We start from the raw sequence: 17,553 nt of genomic DNA, 5'->3' as shown, positions 1-17,553 counted from the left end.
GGTCTCGTATGCTAGTGGAGAGACTCAATTAAAGAGACAGACAAACACACCAGCTAATAGCCATCTTTTTTGGTGAAGCATTGAGCGCATCAGGGAAGAAAACTTCAAGAAAAACGCAGAATTCAAATGCCAACTCCAGGGGAATATTTCAATGAGGTCCTGACTCTGTGTAAGCAAAATGAAATAGGAGCCAAGAATTCTATCAGTTAAAAGCAGCTAAGTTTCCTGAGTCTGGGCTGTCTGGGAACGTGGAAGAACAAGTGTTGGGTCCATCGACTGAAGATTGGCCCAGGGCCACTGTACACAGAATGGAGAGCCCCCAGCCTAAAAGACGAGATTGTCAGGCGTGACGGAGCAGGAATTTTAGCTGAAGAATATTCACAAATTGCAGGCCAAGCGGGGAGTAGGGATGTTCATCTTCTCTTCTCAGCCTTGCTCACTGGGGGACCGGCTATCCTTTACTGTTAATATAAAAATCAATATAGTGAGAGGCGAATCTTTGCTGCGATAATATTGGCTCCTTTCACCAGACGTGTGGAATTAGATTACCGATAGACGTGGCTCTGTCGCCTCCCCAGGCTCCAGATAGCATCTGTGGGCTTTGCCAATGAGCGCAGTACAGAGCGCAGATCATGGACCAGCGGGCGGCCAATCGCAGTGGAGAAAATGTAATTCCCTTGCAAGACACCATCCTGGAGGGAGCTGGGAGGCACTTGCCTGATTGCGTATGCTCAGCTGCTCTCCGCCACAGTCTTCCGGGGAAGCTTTTTGGTACCTATGTGCAGCAAAAACCCCCACACAGGGGAGGTGGCATCGGTTAAGAGTGGGTGGGAGGGAGAAAGAAAAAGAAGCATAGGAGAGAAGGAAGGAAGGCCTACACGCAGTGCTTTGCCTTAAAGACCTTTGGTTAAAATGTAGAACTTTACGTAAAGAGGACAGATCATGTGTGTGCCTACCCGGATATGCCCTGTGCCACACGGCAACTCATGTCTAAACACAGAAAGTCCTGCTCAGAGAATCACTGTGGGCCCATCTTTATCGCTGCGGACAGAGCCCCTTGTCACATGCCTTAGTCCATCTTCTCTACGATCGGAAGTGTAAACACCAATGGAGGAAGGGGTAGCAGATCTTAGTGGCTGAGATGAAACAGGGGTGTTTTTATTGTTGTATTTTTCCAGATTATAAAATGAATAGAACATATAAAGAATAAAATTGAATAAAACACTAGTTGTTCCCACTTAATAATACCAACCATCAATAATTTTACATATTTTCTGCCAATTTTTCTTAATCTGGTGCTCACGTGCTCACTCTTTCTCCATATATGTATGTGTGCATATGTATGTATATATATATATATTCATTTACAAAGTGAAAAACAGATAGTATTTACAGGGTTTTTATACAGATTTTTTTTGTCATTTAATATCATTTTGTGAGCATTTCCTCACTTCAAGAAATATCCTTGAGAACAAGACTTTAATGATTGTGTCTTATATTCAATTGCCTTAGTGGACATTTATTTCCAATTTTTTACGGTTATGACACTCCGTAAACTGTCTTAGGTGTCAATCACTGATTACTTTTTAAGTCAATCAATATAAATCCCTAAAAGTAAACTCCTTAACCCAAATTCCCAGAAGCGGAATTACTGAGTTAGAGCTAAGGAGAGGAGGTCTCCTGCCCCGTGAGGCCTGACCGTTCTGCAGAAAGGAGGCTGCGGGCCACACGCCTGCCGGCCAGGAGGCCCTCTCAAGGAGGAAGGCCTTGCTCTCTCGTTTCTGTTCACTGTCTTAGTAATTACTAGTGTTGCTGCCTAGTGTGTTTTGTATGGGAAAATACAAAGAGATAAACTAGTAATAGCCCCATAAGTTCAATTCCTAGGTAATCCTCTTGGGAATTTAAAATAACACCACCACAAGTCTCTATACTCGGTCTGAAAATTGGACCACAGCAGAGAGGTAGATGTGGAAATTGCGTCTTGCTGACCCCATTGCAGTAATCTTCCCAAATGATCACCATGAATAGTGTGCTGTGATCCTTCTAGAAAATAAAAATACACGTGTGTATATGTATGGGTGGCTTACATATGTATATAAATATATACATGTAAGAATATATAGGGGCTGGCGCCGTGGCTGAGTGGTTAAGTTTGCACGCTCCACTTTGCCGGCCTGGGGTTTTGCTGGTTTGGATCCTGGGCGCGGACATGCCACCACTCATCAGGCCACATTGAGACAGCGTCCCACATGCCACAAGTAGAAGGACCCACAACTAGAATATACAACTATGTACTGGGGGGACTTGGGGAGAAAAAATGGAAAAAAAGAAAGACTGGCAACAGTTGTTAGCTCAGGTGCCAATCTTTAAAAAAAAAGAATATATATATTCTTCTTAAATGTGACTTAAAATATGCAGTTTATATGTACTCTTCTTCACTATGGTTTTCAATATGGCTTGGAGATGTTTTCATTGTGGACTGTACTTTCCTGCGTGGCTTTATCATCATTGGCCAGTCCCTTATGGAGGGACAAACTGTGGTTGTGTCCAGTTTGGGGCCATTACCAACAGGGACCTGATGACCCCCAGTGCCATCCTATCGTTCCCCCATTTGGTGACCTTGCATGGTCTGGGCATGTTTTGCCCCAGCAGCCTGACACCATGCTGCCCTCCCAGTAAGAAAAGTGTTCTAGTGACCTAAGGCATCGCCACTGGGCTTGTTGGACCTCTAAAAGTTTCTCTTTCCTCGAGCGTAAGTTCTGCTGTGGTCCGCCTTACTCCTGGGTTCATGGCCCCAGGTGGACAGGACAGGACAGGACTGATGTGGTCCCTCTGTGCATGCTGGCAAAGTTTGTGCCTTGTGGGATTCCTAGGTTCCAGCATAGCACTCAGGACTTTGCCAGTGTCCACTCAGCACTGGGATAAATGACTGAGTGAATGAATGAATGCATGTACTTTCAAAGATAAATATCATTTCAACCAGTTAGGTGGAAAAATATCCTCTGTTGCGTTTTATTATGTTTTTGATAAGTGTAAGGGAATATTCCATTGCTTAACAAATTCTAAAGCAAGATTAAGGCAAAAAAACCTATCTTGGTATCGTATCTTTATTCATCCCCATCATCTCAACTAAAAGTCCAGACTCCTTGGACCCGCCCTTGTCTGGTTCTCTGGACATGAGATGATTTTTACCTAACCTGGCGGGGCTGTTCCTTTCCAGCTGCCAGATCTGCTAGAAGCACTTACCAAGATGAATACTTCCGAGCCTTTGCCTGATGGCCACCCACCTCCAGGTCACTTGTCTTTGCAAACACAGGTTCACAAATCATTCCAGATCTGCAGCGGGATCTTGGTTTTCCATCCTGCCCCAAGCGTAGGGTGTGGTTGAGCGGTCCGGGAAGCTCCAATATCTAGAACTGAAACTGTAGCCAGAGGGAGAAGAAATGTGCTTGCAGACAGCTCCTGCAAGACCTGTCCACAACCTGGGGAATTTGCCTGTCACTTTGAGGCAGGGAAGGTTGAAGTGGGGTCCCCGTTAGCCCCTGTGTGACTTTTGCCTCCCCTAGGACTGAGCAGGGTGGGTGGCAGGCAGCAGACAAGTCTGAAGACTCATCATATGTCTTCATGTCCCCCAAATCTCATTATTTCACAATAGTTTTTTTTCTCAAGAACATAGTAAAACAGCACTCAGGAATTAATTGTATTTTCAGGAAGGCAGAGCCTAGTTTTTTGTTGTGATGTATTTATTTTTACCTTGAATTTGCTTAATTCCAGGAAGCTCAAGATTACCTGTGTTGTAGGGGGAAAAAAGTTAGAAGATGTAAAAAAGTAAATAAGTAGAAATTTTAGTGACTTTTTTACCTTTAGGTTTTCTTTTTCCCCAAAATCCCTTGGCTGTGTCACAAATGACATCATAAGGCGGGTTGAATCACTGTCTATCACGCTATTCATTCATTTGTTCTTCTAACAGGCCTGTTTGGGATGAGTCTAATGGGCAGGCAGCCCTGGATGCGGGTTCCCCAGTGAGGGACACTGGTCCCTCTGAAATGAACCAGGAAATGAACCAGGAAACATCAGACGCGATGAGAAGTCAACAGAGAACCAGAGAGGAAGTGGTGGGATGGCCATGCTTTTAAAACTATTTTTAAGCTGAAGTATTTCTTTCAAAATAACTAGCTCATCAAGGCTTTAATAGCATGTGTGTAATTGCCGAGCACAAGGCTAAAATTTTAGATGAGCTGGTGAAAAAAAGAATTCAGTGAAAAATATTGGTCATATATGGATATGACCAAATTGGGACTGTGGATTGCCAGTGACCACAGGGAAGGAGAGGTTGCAGTAGAACTCATGCTGCCTCAAGGGCAGACCAGAGAGAGAGGCAGAGGACCCATCGGGCTGTCTAGTGAGGGGAGACCCAGTCCTGAAATACCATCACGATTTAAACCAAATATGGAATAGCCAGAGTTGCGTGGATTCCTGCTACCCAAAGCTGCGTCTCACAACAAGGAAGCAAAGATGGGGATAAGTGTGATTTGTCCTCTGCTTTTCATTTTGCTCCCTGCTCTTCAGGTTTTCCTCCCCCGTGGTTTCCATGGGAACTTCCATTGCTATTTTCTTGAGTCAGGTTTCTGCCTTGAGCCCTGAGACTTCTCAAGGGAAGGGGGAGCTTTGCTCCGTGAGTGACAACCTGGAGCACACATCACTGGCCGAGGAAAAGTTTTTGGTAACCCAGGGATGTGAAAAGCATTTCTATTTGCTTCATCTAAGTCAGTCAGTACTTCACTCTTAAAGACCTCAGTATGGTTGGACTTTGGGATTATTTCAGAGATGAAAACTCTAGTATCAGCATAGTTAGATTTTTTTTTCCTTTCTGTTAAATTTTTTTTTACTACCCTCATCTCAGTAAACTCCATCAGGGCGTGGGGAAGAAAGGAAGCAGCTGAGAAGGCTGAAGATTGATCCTTTCAGGACCTGGGACTGCAAAGCCTCTGGCCTTTGGTGTACCCCGAATGCACGGGGTGGAGGTAGCTGCAGCAAGAGGATTAACTTTTATTGATTTGTGAAACTGTAGGTTCTTAGAGAAGAAGCGGAACAGAGTTGTGTTTTGCCTGCCCGGGTTCTATGGGGGCGCCGAGTCCTGCCCTTCTTTTATTCTCTGTGTTTGGAGACAGGGAGATGGTTTAAATTATCATCCCACAGATGGATGCCCTTGATCTTCGGATGGTATGTGAGGTCTGGCAGCCAGGAGGCTCTGAGCTTGTGCAGCCTCCTGCTGTTTCTGTAATGGAGAGTCAGCCACGTTGGGGGCGGGGGAGAGAGAGAGCTGGACCCCATGGCGAAGGCATGTGGAGGCCATTAAGCTGGTCCCAAGATGTCTGGGCTGCTAAACACTAATAAGAAAAAGTGTCCCTCAAATACATGAAGCCAAATATTTGGTTAAGATCGCCCTCATTAAAGGTGGTGAGCTTTGATTAATAGGGTTGGATGGAACCCTGTGAAATGCAGAGGGGATGAGCTCCTGATGGCCTCATCACTCAGGTGCGTGGGTGCCTGTTTGTGTGTCCTCATCAACACGGCAGGAAAGGCTGCAGCTGCCCATAGGCGAGGCCCTGTTTTGTTCGCGCGGTGTCTGTACAACACCAAAGAAAAGTGAGGGGTCAGGTGAAGCCAGTGCGTAAAACAAGGAAGCGTTACTCCAGACTGTGCTGTCAGAAGCCCTGAGAACACCGACTGCTTATGTGTCTGAGTTCAGTTTTGTCTTGGGGAAAGAAAGCTCCGAATTTGGAGCAGCCACAGCCCGTGGGCGCCCCCACAGGTGTGCAAGCACATATGCACACAAACATAGGCATCTGTAATACACTGATATACGAAGACCCCAGCCAATGCCTCCGGGACGCTCCAGCACAAATGCCCACACTGTGATTCCGTTTAGACTTCCGTGGCCCGCGGCCAAGGCAGACACTTTGATGGAGTAAACAAACATGTGCTGAGATCTGATGAAGATTCCTCTCAGCTGTGTGTCTCGCCGTAGCTCACCTTAGGCGTGCCATACGAACACAAAGTTTCTTAAAATTCTCTCTCTAATATATCATGTAAAGAAGTTCATTTTACAGAGTGTATCCTGACTGCTCGGTTTAATTAGAATCCCTCCAACGGTTTCTTTTGTAAGCCATCCTCGCACGCCTGTCATCACTTATGTCTCATGTCCCCACTCTGAGTCCCTAGTAGAAAAAAAAATCTCATTTTAGCAGAAAATGTCACCCATTGGTTTTCAATTAAGAGGCAAGAATTTAAAATCGAACTGTTAGAAACATCAAATATCCATAAGCATGACTGTTAATATTTTCCTGTTATAAAAATGAAAAGAAGGCCTTTTTAAAAGTTGACGGTTAAAAATATAGGGTAGTATAGAGAATGCAATAACAAACATCCATTGCAAAATTACAAACGTTAAAATTTCGTCATATTTGCTTCAGATATTTTTTTAATTAAAAAAAGAAATCAAATGTTGTTGATAGCATGCATACCCTCTTTGCACCCTCCACCCTCCAGTCTCCTGGGACTCTGGTCCCTCCCTCCCCTCGCTCTGCTCTCCCCCTCCTTCCTCTGGAGGCCTCTTCTCTCCACTCCCTCCCTCCACCCCTCCCTCCATCTCTCTCCAAGGCAACTACTCACATGAATTTGGTGTTAATTTTTCAGCCCTATCTGTGAACTTTTTGGTAATATAGGCATATCCGTAAGTTACAAAGTTGTTAAGCTTGTTTGAAACTGCACATACAGAGTGTCACAGTGTATTTTTCTCCACTTCCCTTTGTTCACCCAACATGAAGATTTCCAGCTCCCGCCCTGAGGCCACCTGTGGGTGTAGCTCATGCCTTTCAGCTCTTGAGTTTTGCTCCGTCATGTGACAGTGCCCTGAGTTTGCAACCAGCTCTTTGGCGACAGGCTTGTAAGATATCTCCAGTTTTTCGTGATTGTACTTAATGATGCACCAAGCAGCGGGCGCACGTGGGACCGGGCTTCTCAAGGAGATTATTCCGAAAGTATTCTTAATGTCTCCCAGACAGCTGAGCATCCTGCGGCTCTTGTTTTTCTTGAAAGGCAGAGCAAGGTGATTTATTTGAGGAAGGTCAGTCGCTTTGCTCCTCTGCTGGCCCTTTTTTCTGTTGTTAGAAAAGCTGCTTCTTCACCCAGCCCCGGGCCTCTCATCTAGAAATATTAATATTAAGAGCCACGTCACTTTGCTGTCTTGCGCTTCAGAACTGGTAACAGCTCTTGGTCGAACGAGTGTCTCCTCTCTGTCTCCTTCCCCTGTGAGCAGCAGTGGTGTTCTGGGGAGTGATAGACCATGTAATTCTCACATGTCAAGGTTCTAAGCCAAACCCTCGGGCACTGCCTCTGATTTTCTTGAAGGAAGAAAAATAAAAGGCTGTAACCCTCTCGGCAGCAGCTCCTACAGCAGCTCCTGGTGCACCTGTCCCTGTGACACCTGAGGACGGCCCTGCCTCCCTAGGGTGTCCAGGGGAAATGAGGGGGTGCGGCCCGGAGGCTGGATGTCTGGGACATCGGGCGTTTCCCAGTCGTCTCTGAGATGATCTTTATTCTTCAAGGAGCTGCAGTTGCCTGAGCCTCTGCGAGTCTGGCCAAGTGGCCTGGATCTTGGAAAGCTGCCCAGCGGCCCCTGGAGGCCTCCATCCTCCAGACAGCGCACAGCGTGCCGCAGACACTGTGGTTTCGGAGGCCCGAGCTAGGAAGCACGCCGAGAGGTGCAGTGTGATGCTTTGAAAAGCGAGGTTTATGTGTTCACTGGTTATTTGTATGTGTGAATGCGAGCGTGTGTACATATGTGTGTTGTATGTTCTGTGTGTATGCATGTGAGAAAGTGTCTGCCTTGTTTGTGTATTCTGTGTGCGTGTGTGTGCTGTCTGTGTATGTGTTGTGTTAGTGTTTGTGTGTTGTGTCTGTGTGTGACTGTGTGTTATATGTGGATTACGTCTGTATGAGTGTGTGCATGTGTGTGTTGTGTGTATGTGTGTGTTGTGTGTGGGAAGGAAGAGGTGGAAGAAGGAAACCACTGCTCCTCTCTTCCCTCTGGTTTCCATGACTACCACCATCCCACCCCACCTCAACAAAAACTGGGAACTCCTGGACTTCCTAGACAGCTGGAAGGAGTCTTGAAGACCATCCAGTTTCAGTACACACATTCAGCTGGTACGACCTGGGGAGGTGGCAGTAGTTGCAAAAATGTGGAAGGAGCCACTGCCCTATGCCCCTCCTCTGTGTCAGCCCAGCCTTTCTCCTGGGACCAGCCCTCCCACCCACATCCCCAAGATTTCAGGTGTCAGGACGCCTGACAGATGGGCGACCAGGACCCTGCTCCTGCTCTGGGGACGCGAGCATCCTGGTTCCTTGGCGTTCCTGTCGAGTGAAGGGTTCACCGTCTCCCGTGGAGCCTACCGGTTTCCAACTGTGTCCCCCAGAAATCTCAAACACCCTTTAGAGGATCTATAAACATTCACTTGTGATTTCACTAGCAAAAAACTTTTATTGTCTTTAGTTTCTCGAATGCTTGAAAGTAAGCATTCTCAGTTTGTTGACGCTCTTCTTCGGTTGTTTAGTACACACACCTAGGGCTGTAGACTTCCCTTTCACAGCCACTGCGGCTGGATCACACAGCGCTCTGGGCTCTTAGTTCTAAATACTTGGAGGTTTCCATTTTGATTTTTTTTTTTTATTTAACTCGAGTTGTTGGAATGTATCATGATTGCTAAAGTTATAGGACTGAATCCGAATTTTTAAAAAAATTCAGATCTGCATATTGGGTTCCTCTAAAACTCAGCAAGGAAGTCCCATCGCTTTCTGCCTTCTCAGCTAAATGTTGGTCAAGCCTCACACGCGGCTGATTGGTGAGCGATGAATATGCCTTGTGATGATACTGTGAGAGTGGCATAATTGTGTGACCTGGGGCTAATATCTGACTTGTGAACTTTTGCAAGGGAATTTTAGCCATGTGTGTATCCACTAAAATATCCTCATCTTTCTGCTTGATCAACTCTATAATAAGTCATTTTATAAACCTGAGCTTAATAAGTGCATAACGCCCTTCTAACGGTTTTATATATTGGCATCTGATTTTCAAAAAGAGAGATCTACTAAGAAACGTTGGCAATCGCTGATATGTTCTGACCTCCCGTCCGTACGTTGAATGAGGTCAAGACAGGCCAGTAATAGCCCACATTTGTTCAAAGCTTGCTATATTTAAACAGCAGCACTCATGCTTAGATAATCTCATTCAATTATCCATGTAGCCTGGAGAAAAGAAGGACCACTGGTTATCTTCCTTTCCTAAGAGAGGAAAATGGAAGCAGATGGGTAAAAGAACTGGTCTGGTTCACTCAGTGATAAAGCCAGGATCACGTTGTGAGTCCTCACAACAGCCCCCCTGGGTGGATACGGGCATTAGCCCATTCTACAGATGGGGATATGGAGGCACAGAGGAGGTGGCCCGACTTGCCCAACGACGTCCACCTACTAACAGAGGGGGAGAAGGTGGGACTCTCATCTAAGCAATCTGGCTGCAGAGCTGAGGCGTTTTCCTAGCTTTCCAAGGTGAGAAGCCAGGACTACCACCTCCCCCCATGTGTTCTTTCTGTCTCTCCAAACCTTCTCTCCCAGAATTGCTTTATTGGAAACACAGAGTGTAGATAGTCTCCTGGATCTGATCCTTAATTATCCACAACGCTTTATCCCAGCTCATTAAGTTAGATCAATGAGGGGGGAAAAAAGTGTTATTTTGCCTCGGTAGTATTGGAGTTTAAGTGATCAGGGTAATTTTCCATTATAATTTTGTGTTTTAAATAAATATAACCAGCTTCATTGTGAAAACACTTGTCTAATATTGGGCAATAAACGTTTAAGTGATTTTGGCTTAATTACTACTCATACTATTGCACTGGATAAAATAGAATTGTTGTTGAGTTTGCTCATTAGATGGGAAGAGGCTGAATTTATAAAAATATATGTGCCTTTATTACTACGTTTAAAGATGTGCATATGTAAATAGATGCTTGCTTATTTATATACACGGTCATTACAGAGCTTTGTGAGGAATAGAAGTTTCTCGGCATAACCGTGGTTCTACGGGAGGGGGGATTGTGCTGACACTGTGTGCCCACTTCGTAACGGAATGTCTCCAGTTAAGTAATTATAGGAGGGAGATGTCCCAGCTTTGACTCGATATTTAAAACCCAGTTACTATTTCTGGCAAGACCATTCTTTTGAAAGGTTGATAAGCCATTGCTTTTATTGTGCTCTGCAATTTAAATATCAAATATGTATCATTTTTCTTAAATATGCAACAATTTATCCAAAGGGTCTACTACTGTTGTTACTATGCTAAAGGATGAGATAAACCAACTGTGAGGAGAAACCATCTTGGTTAGCCATCTGTCTGTCCCTAAGAAGGGGTGGCATTTCCTTTCTCTAGCAGCAGGAGATAGACACGAGGGGAAGTGCTATTTATTATGCGAAAGTCCCCGTGACTAAGCTCACTGTGAAAAGTGTTAAGAACCCCACATCTGCCCGATCTTCCTTTCCCTTCCAGGAGTCTAGAAAGAGCACATCTCAGTCCAGCTTCCATTTAGTCCAGACAGGCTTCCTGGAGGAGGTAGTACAGAGCAAGGACTGTGCTCCCTTCTCCTCTGGGCATTTCTGTAGCTATTGGTCTGAGACGCCAGTGCTTTTAAGTTGAAAGTTTCTATTTTGTCTACAGTTTGGCCTCTTTCCAAGTTGGCCTGACAAACTTAAGTCTAAAGCCTTGGAAATCAGAAACCAGTCAGGCTTGAAGAGAACACTCGAGGGGAACACGCTGTAGAGAGATTTGGCTTAAAGGGAGCGAGTGTCAGGAAGACTGGGGTGGGGGGTGATTGTTTTCCTCTTCTTCCTCTTCCTTTTGGTTTTTTGTGGTCTCTGATCTCGTTAGCATGTTTTTCATTACCACAGCTGTTTCTGTGACATTTTGCCTGAAGATGCTAGCGTCTGGTTTATCATATTCAACACGGGAAAGACACCATAACAATAGTTATTGCTGTGCTGGAGTTTGACTCGAGATTTTCCCATTGTTCCTGGAGACTTAGGTTTTAGTGTTCTGAGCTGAGCCGCATCCAGGGCTGGGCTGTGCTGCTTCGCTGATGCTCAATCGAGAAGACGCTTCGGAAAACAGTGCGAATTCCTCCAAGGTGGGCTTTCGGTCAGTTTCCACCTTTGCCTGGTTTCTCAGGTTGGAACGCCCCTGATGGAGAATGTCTTGAAGCTGCACAGCTTACCCAGAGAGCCAAAACCGAAGATGCTTATCACCCAGTTTTTGGAACCCCAGGTAGCCCTCTGCACTGAGTGGTTCTGGAAGTCCCATCCAGTTGCAATCAGAAAGAGGGTCAGGGTCTGCGTGGTCCTCACATTGCCCCCGGCAAGCTTTTGTTCCTGCAGCCTTTTGCAATTATATCACTGTCTTTGCTGTTTCTTTTCTTTGGAGAGTTCATAGCCCCCTTCTCATATTTCAAACACTCTCTGTCAGACTTTTTATCCTGTGTTTGGATGATTTCCTGTCCGCTTAATTCCTTCCTTGTGGAGCTCTGGAAATGGATGCATTAACTTGAAGGTGGTTTTTTTTCCCTCCTGTTTCACAAACATGTGAGACTCTGAAGCTCTAGTAACACCCCGGGGAAGATCAGCTGTGTGATGTTCCTGAAATAACAAGCGGGAAATAAAGAGCCTACTTATCTCCAGCTTCACACTCCTTTTCTCCGCATTAAACTCCTTGCCTTCCAATCAAATGCTCTACACCTGCTTTTTTTGCCTGTGGTTTTTACCTGCTGCCTGGAGAAGCTCTCAAAGCTATGGGACCAATTCGCTTAAGGACCAGTCTTGTGTTTTCTCTCTAATTGGTGGACCAACGTCATGAGCACTTGGCTAGGTTTGTAGGAGGCATCTTCTAGATCACAATGAGGGGGTGTTACTTCTACTTCCTGGGAGAGGCGATACTCATACCATGGAATTGTAGGAAGATCACAGGGGCGTGCATTCCAACTAATGGAAATTTAACTCTTCCGTCACCAGGGATGTCACAGCTTAATATTCAAGGTAGAAATTACCTCCATTCACGTGACACAGACTTCTCCAACTGCTTAAACAGAAGAGGAGGACCCTAATTTGTTTGGGGCTAATTCTGTTCCGGTTCGTCGTTAGTAAATTTACTGGGAGTGTGGTGGTGTTACTACCTACCCTCTGTGGAGGGTGTGGGTTTGCTTAGCTTTGTAAGAAATGGCCTCACATGACTTGGATTTGCGAATGGCTAAAGAACTGTCTGCTTTCCCAACTCCTTCTCAGTGACGTTTATTACTTCCTACCCTTGTCCTTAGGTGGCCTCAAGGGCATCCTGGCTTTCCCAACCTAATCTTCCCATTTTAATAGACTTTGTCCATGAAAAATCAAGTGATAAACTAGTTAGAATTGCTTGAGAAAAGTAAGAAAAAAAAGATTGTGTCTTCTCTTCCTAGGTGTTTCTTTATAAAATCAAGTCCAATGTTCTTTAAAGAAAACTTTCAGATGCTCAGATTTTTTGTGTTTGTTTTGCCTGATTCTGGTTCTGACCAGCTTCTAGGTAGTAGGAGCCGATGTCACAGTCTGCCTCTCCAGATAAGGGAGGTGTTCTTGTGGTGTGCTAGCAATGGCCTAGAGTTCCAAAGAGAGCGTTTTTTGGTTAAAAGTGTAGAGAGGAAAGTAAAAGATAAAACTGGTTAGGGAGGAAATTTATGGTGACAGCCCTGATCTGCTGAGGTCCACTGTGACCACAGGGTTCACTTCAGGCACTTGTGTGGAAGGAAATAACGTATGTGCTCAGAAACCTGTGGATGGAACCACAGGTTGTCTCTTGACATGACGTAAGTGTGTTGAACACAACAACAGCTGCAATGGGACTCCCCACTGGTTTTCTCCCAAAAGGATTCCAGGCTGCTACTCCTAGGATCTGGGTGGTATTATTACTTCACAGCATTCTAGGTATGTTTGCATAGTTCAAGTGCAATGGTCATATTCTTCCTGCTCTCCAAATAAGCAGTATTTCCATTTTATCCAACTTATATTCAAGGAAAAAGAAATCACCAATCTGTAGAATTAGGCTTTTGGATATCTGTATGGCTTCCTCCTTCATGTTCATCAAATGTTTGTTCAATGTCACCTTCTCAGAAATCATCTTAATTAAAATTGCAGCCCACAACATCTATACACCTGTTAGAAGGGCTAAAATCTGGAATACTGATGACACCAAATGCTGATGAGGATATGGAGCCACTAGTGGGAATGAAAAATGGCGTGGCCACTTGGCAAGACAGTTTGGTGGTTTCCTACAAAGCTAAAACATAAATTTATCCTGTTTTTCAGTAATCACACTCCTTGGTATTTACCCAAATCAGTTGAAAATGCAGGTCCACATAAAACTTGCACACAAATGTTTATAGCAGCTTTATTCATAATTGCCCAAACTTGGAAGCAGCTAAGACGTCCCTCAGTAGATGGATGGCTGAACAAATTATGATGCATCCAGATGCTGGAATGTTATTCAGTGCTGAAAAGAAATGAGCTATCAAGCCGTGAAAAGATATGGAGGAGCCTTAAATGCGTATCGGTGAGTGAAAGGAGCCAGTCTGAAAAGCCTACATACTGTGTGACTCCAGTTCTATGTCATTCTGGAAAAGGCAAAACTATGGAGACATTAAAAAGATCAGAGGTGCCTGGGGCTGGGCAGGAGGAGAGGAAGGGTGAGGAGAGAACTTTTGGAGGAGTGGAACTCTTCGGTGTGGCACTATAATGGTGGGCACATGGCATTATGCATTTGACAAAACCTGTAGAATGTGCAACACAAGAGTAAATCCTAATGTAAACTGTGGACTCTAATTAGTAATAATGTATCAATATTGCTTCATCAGTTGTAACACATGTACCACATGAATGAAAGGATGCAAGATGCTAATAATAGGGAAAACTGTGTGTGTGTGTGTGTGTGTGTGTAATGGGAGAGTAGATATATAGGATCTCTCTGTACTTTCTACCTAATTTTTCTGTAATCCTAAAGCTGCTCTAAGGAATTAACTCTATTTTGGTAAAAGGCAACCTGCACCCACCACTCCGTACTTGGCTCTCCCTTATTCCTCCATAGCACTTAACGATTTAGCTCCTATAAAATGTGCTTATTTACTGTGTGTCTCGTTTATTGTCTTCTTCATCAACCCCTGGTAGGATGGGGGCCTCATGGGGTGGGGGTCTTTGTGTGTTTTGCTCATGCTGTATCCCTTGTGCCTAGCACGGTGCTGGGTGCATCATGATGTCCCATAAATATTCCTCAGAGATGGGGAGAAGGACAGCTGGGAGAGTTCTGGAAGCAGACCTTCTCAGAGGCCCCTCCCCCCCTTAAGCCGCTGACTGCCGGGACTATGGCTTTCTGATCAGCCAGCTGATTAACTGAGATCCTGTTCTTTCTTATTTCCCTTCTTGAGATGTATTTATTTTTTCTTTTTCTCTGCACAGATGAAATCCATCCCAAGGTCTTAAGATTTATTAACTGTTGCCTGAGTCGTTTCACATGATGTCAAGGGAGGAGGCAAGCTTAGTCTCCACTTAGAAGCACTCTGCTCAAAGGGCTCTGGGTAATTCCCTCGATTTTGTAAAGATGTTGGTCGGCTTAAACGATTAGCGTGGGATCCTTAAGGAGGGTTTGCTTAAGCATTTAAGAATCTTCTGCGTCTCTCTGTGCCCCTCCAGGGTTGCCTGGATTTTCACATCTGGAAGGCAAATTTATACAGGGTTTCCAGCCTCTCTTCCTCTGCTTATTTTCTGAGCCCTGTGTGAGTGTGTTTCTGTGCCCGGGGGTGGGGGTCCCTCCTTCAAGGCTCTGGAGGTCAGCCTTCCCTGCCAGGCCCCTTCCAGGTCTGAGGCACAGGGGATCAGGTTACAGAGGCTTCCCCTTCAGTTCATCTGTGAGGGCAGGATGTCAGCCCAGGGGGCTGGAGGGCTGTCTCTCGGTATAATCTTGCCTCTGCTGGTTTTCCCAGAGGAGCCAGGAGGTTCAGAGCTCCCCTCCCCTGAGGGGCTCCCCTGATGTCGTTTCACTTGCATTTGGAGAGCTGTGGTTCGGAGCAGCCTGCTGTCCACATGATGTACCTGTTCTGCTTGGATCAGGCTGGGGGGCCCCCTCTCCCCCCATTTAGAGGGAGGATGAAAGGAAAATGGCTGTGTGTAGAGGGAAGTCGGGTGGTCCTGATGAGGGGCTGCTCTGGGTGTTATTTATTGTCTTCCCACAAAGATGTGTCCGCATAGAGGGGGTCCTCATCCCATGTACCGCACCGAGGTCTCTCCGCTCCCCTAGTCTCAGACACCAGTACATTTCTCCGTGCATCCGATGAGGTGCTGTCAAGCCTTTCTTCCATTCCACCAACTGCTGGGCAGCTTCAGACCCCCAGCGCCAAGATGTCGCTGGGGGCACCACAGGCCTGGGGTGTTGGCAGAAAGGTGTCCAGACAGATACTCTCTGGAGGATGAGTCCAGGCCACTTCCTCTTCCTGTTACTATAATACAAACATGCTCGTGGATGCAAGTCTTTGTACAGACAGTTGGAAAGCAAAAGAAGAACATTTGGATCTTTCTTTTGGGTTTACAGAGAGTTTTCACATACCTTCTCACCTTCATGCAAGGCACCAATAGCTTCTTAAAATTAAATTTTAAGAAATAAGTATTTTGATTTGGAGTGGTAAAAGAAGATAAAAGTGGCCTGTTGATATAAAGGAGTGACTACTGCCATTACTAGCCATTTATCCCCCAAGGTGTTTTATTTTACTCCAAAGGACTTCAAAATATTTTAGCTCAATTTCAACCACACATTTAGACTCAGGCAAAAATGTGTAGTTTACCAAGAAAAAAGAGTATATTACTCAGCCTTCCCTGGTGCTTGGTGGAGCTAACTAATTTATACATCAGACATAAATGGGTGTGCAATGGGAAACTGTTAGGAAATATCTTTAAAAGTGCTGGGGACAGGCTTCTTCCCTTTTCTTCTTGCTGCTGGTTAGAGTGTAGACATGATGGCTGGAACTAGTGCAGTCACCTTGGGCCATGAGGTAGAAATCACATGTTGAGACTGTGTAGATTTGTGTGTCTCTCACACCGTGGAATTGTCACACCAGCCCTGGAGGCTTCACTTCTTTGGATTTTAAGTGAGAAAGAAAGAAATTTCTATCTACTTTATAAACCACTGGTTGTCCTAACCAATATTTACATTCGCTCTTTCTCTGTCCCTCTCAGATTTCAGTACCACAGCCAATTCCAGCCCCATGTTTAAAAGTTGACTTGGCCATGCTTCTTCGAGGTTGTTTAGTAAGAAGGAAGGGAAGAAAAGCATCCCTCTGTGCTAAGTTCTTTCTCAGAACACCTTTCCAACTGCTACCCTCTGGAAGTATTAGTCAAGGAGTCGAGTTATCTTGACAGCATAAGATGGAAACACCTCCAAACCTGTTTGAAGCTGGGAAAAGGAGCAGAGGCACAGTTTCCCGCAGATCCCCCGGCTGAGCTGTCACTCATCACGCGGGCAGTGTGATCTGATCGCCTGGCCACCATTTCCTCCTTCCTTTTCTTCTGTTCTGTGGGGGCTAAACGTGCCGGGCGAGTGTGGAGAAGCCTTTCCCTCTGATTGCTCCTGGAGCCGAGGCTCCCCTCCAGGCCAGACGCTTTGGTTTCAGCTTGCTTTGATCCTCCCCAGGAGCAGCAGAGATGGGGCTCTGCTGCCTGCTGCTGCTCGCCTCCGCTCCAGGGCCCTCGAGGCAGCGGGGTTTCTGTTCGTGGGCAGAGAGCTCCCCCTGTTTTCCCTCATGGGCAGGGAGGACCTGCCCCCGCCAGCCGTGACGTGAAGGTGCGCTGACCGCAGAATGCGGGGCGCTGACCGCAGAATGCGGGGTGGCGACGGAGGATCTCTTCCTTGCAGCTTTCAGATGGTCTGAACATCCTGTGTACGGTGCGGACTAAGCAAGATCCTTGAGATGTCCCCGTGGAGACGGAGCAAATGGGGCCATGAGCTCTGCGTGTACGTGGCCGCGCAGAAGTTCACGGTGAACGCAGATGCCAGGCGACAGTTGAAGAAAGTTGCGGGCACTGTAGGAGTTCATGTAGGTACACTCAGGGGTTTGGGAAGGATCAACTTTCTTACTTTTCTTGCTCAGAAAGTAACTCTAATCTGTTACAAGCAACTTTTTCAAGACGTTGGAGAAGGGTTGGCCCTTGTCGAGTGTCCTATTCTGTGGTCCAGGAGTGATTAAATTATTTCACTAAATGTTTTAATTATTATTATTATTTTTTTGCTGAAGAAGATTCGCCCGGAGATAACTAACATGTGTTTCCAATCTTCCTCTGGTTTTGCTTGAGGAAGACTGTCACTGAGCTAACGTCTGTGACCATCTTCCCCTACTTTGTATGTGGGATGCCTCCACAGCATGGCTTGATGAGCGTGTGTAG

The 17,553-nt window shown here is 45.7% G+C and overlaps 1 protein-coding gene across 2 annotated transcripts in view; it reads left to right on the top strand.

The window, feature by feature from the left end:
- The window catches only part of TMEM132C (transmembrane protein 132C), a 355,227-nt gene that overhangs the window by 45,052 nt on the left and 292,622 nt on the right, over positions 1-17,553 (top strand). Inside the window, exon 1 of one of the 2 annotated variants that reach the window (XM_070515847.1) lies at positions 17,089-17,207. The exons of the other annotated variant lie outside the window; for it this stretch is intronic. The gene's annotated coding sequence lies outside the window, so the exon portion shown is untranslated. Of the gene's footprint in view, positions 1-17,088; positions 17,208-17,553 lie in introns of those variants that run through there. 2 annotated transcript variants of the gene reach the window in all.

Source organism: Equus asinus, chromosome 8 (assembly GCF_041296235.1).
Source record: "Equus asinus isolate D_3611 breed Donkey chromosome 8, EquAss-T2T_v2, whole genome shotgun sequence".
NCBI lineage: Eukaryota > Metazoa > Chordata > Mammalia > Perissodactyla > Equidae > Equus > Equus asinus.
The sequence above is the reverse complement of the archived record's forward strand: the minus strand, read 5'-3'. Positions and strand labels throughout refer to the sequence as shown.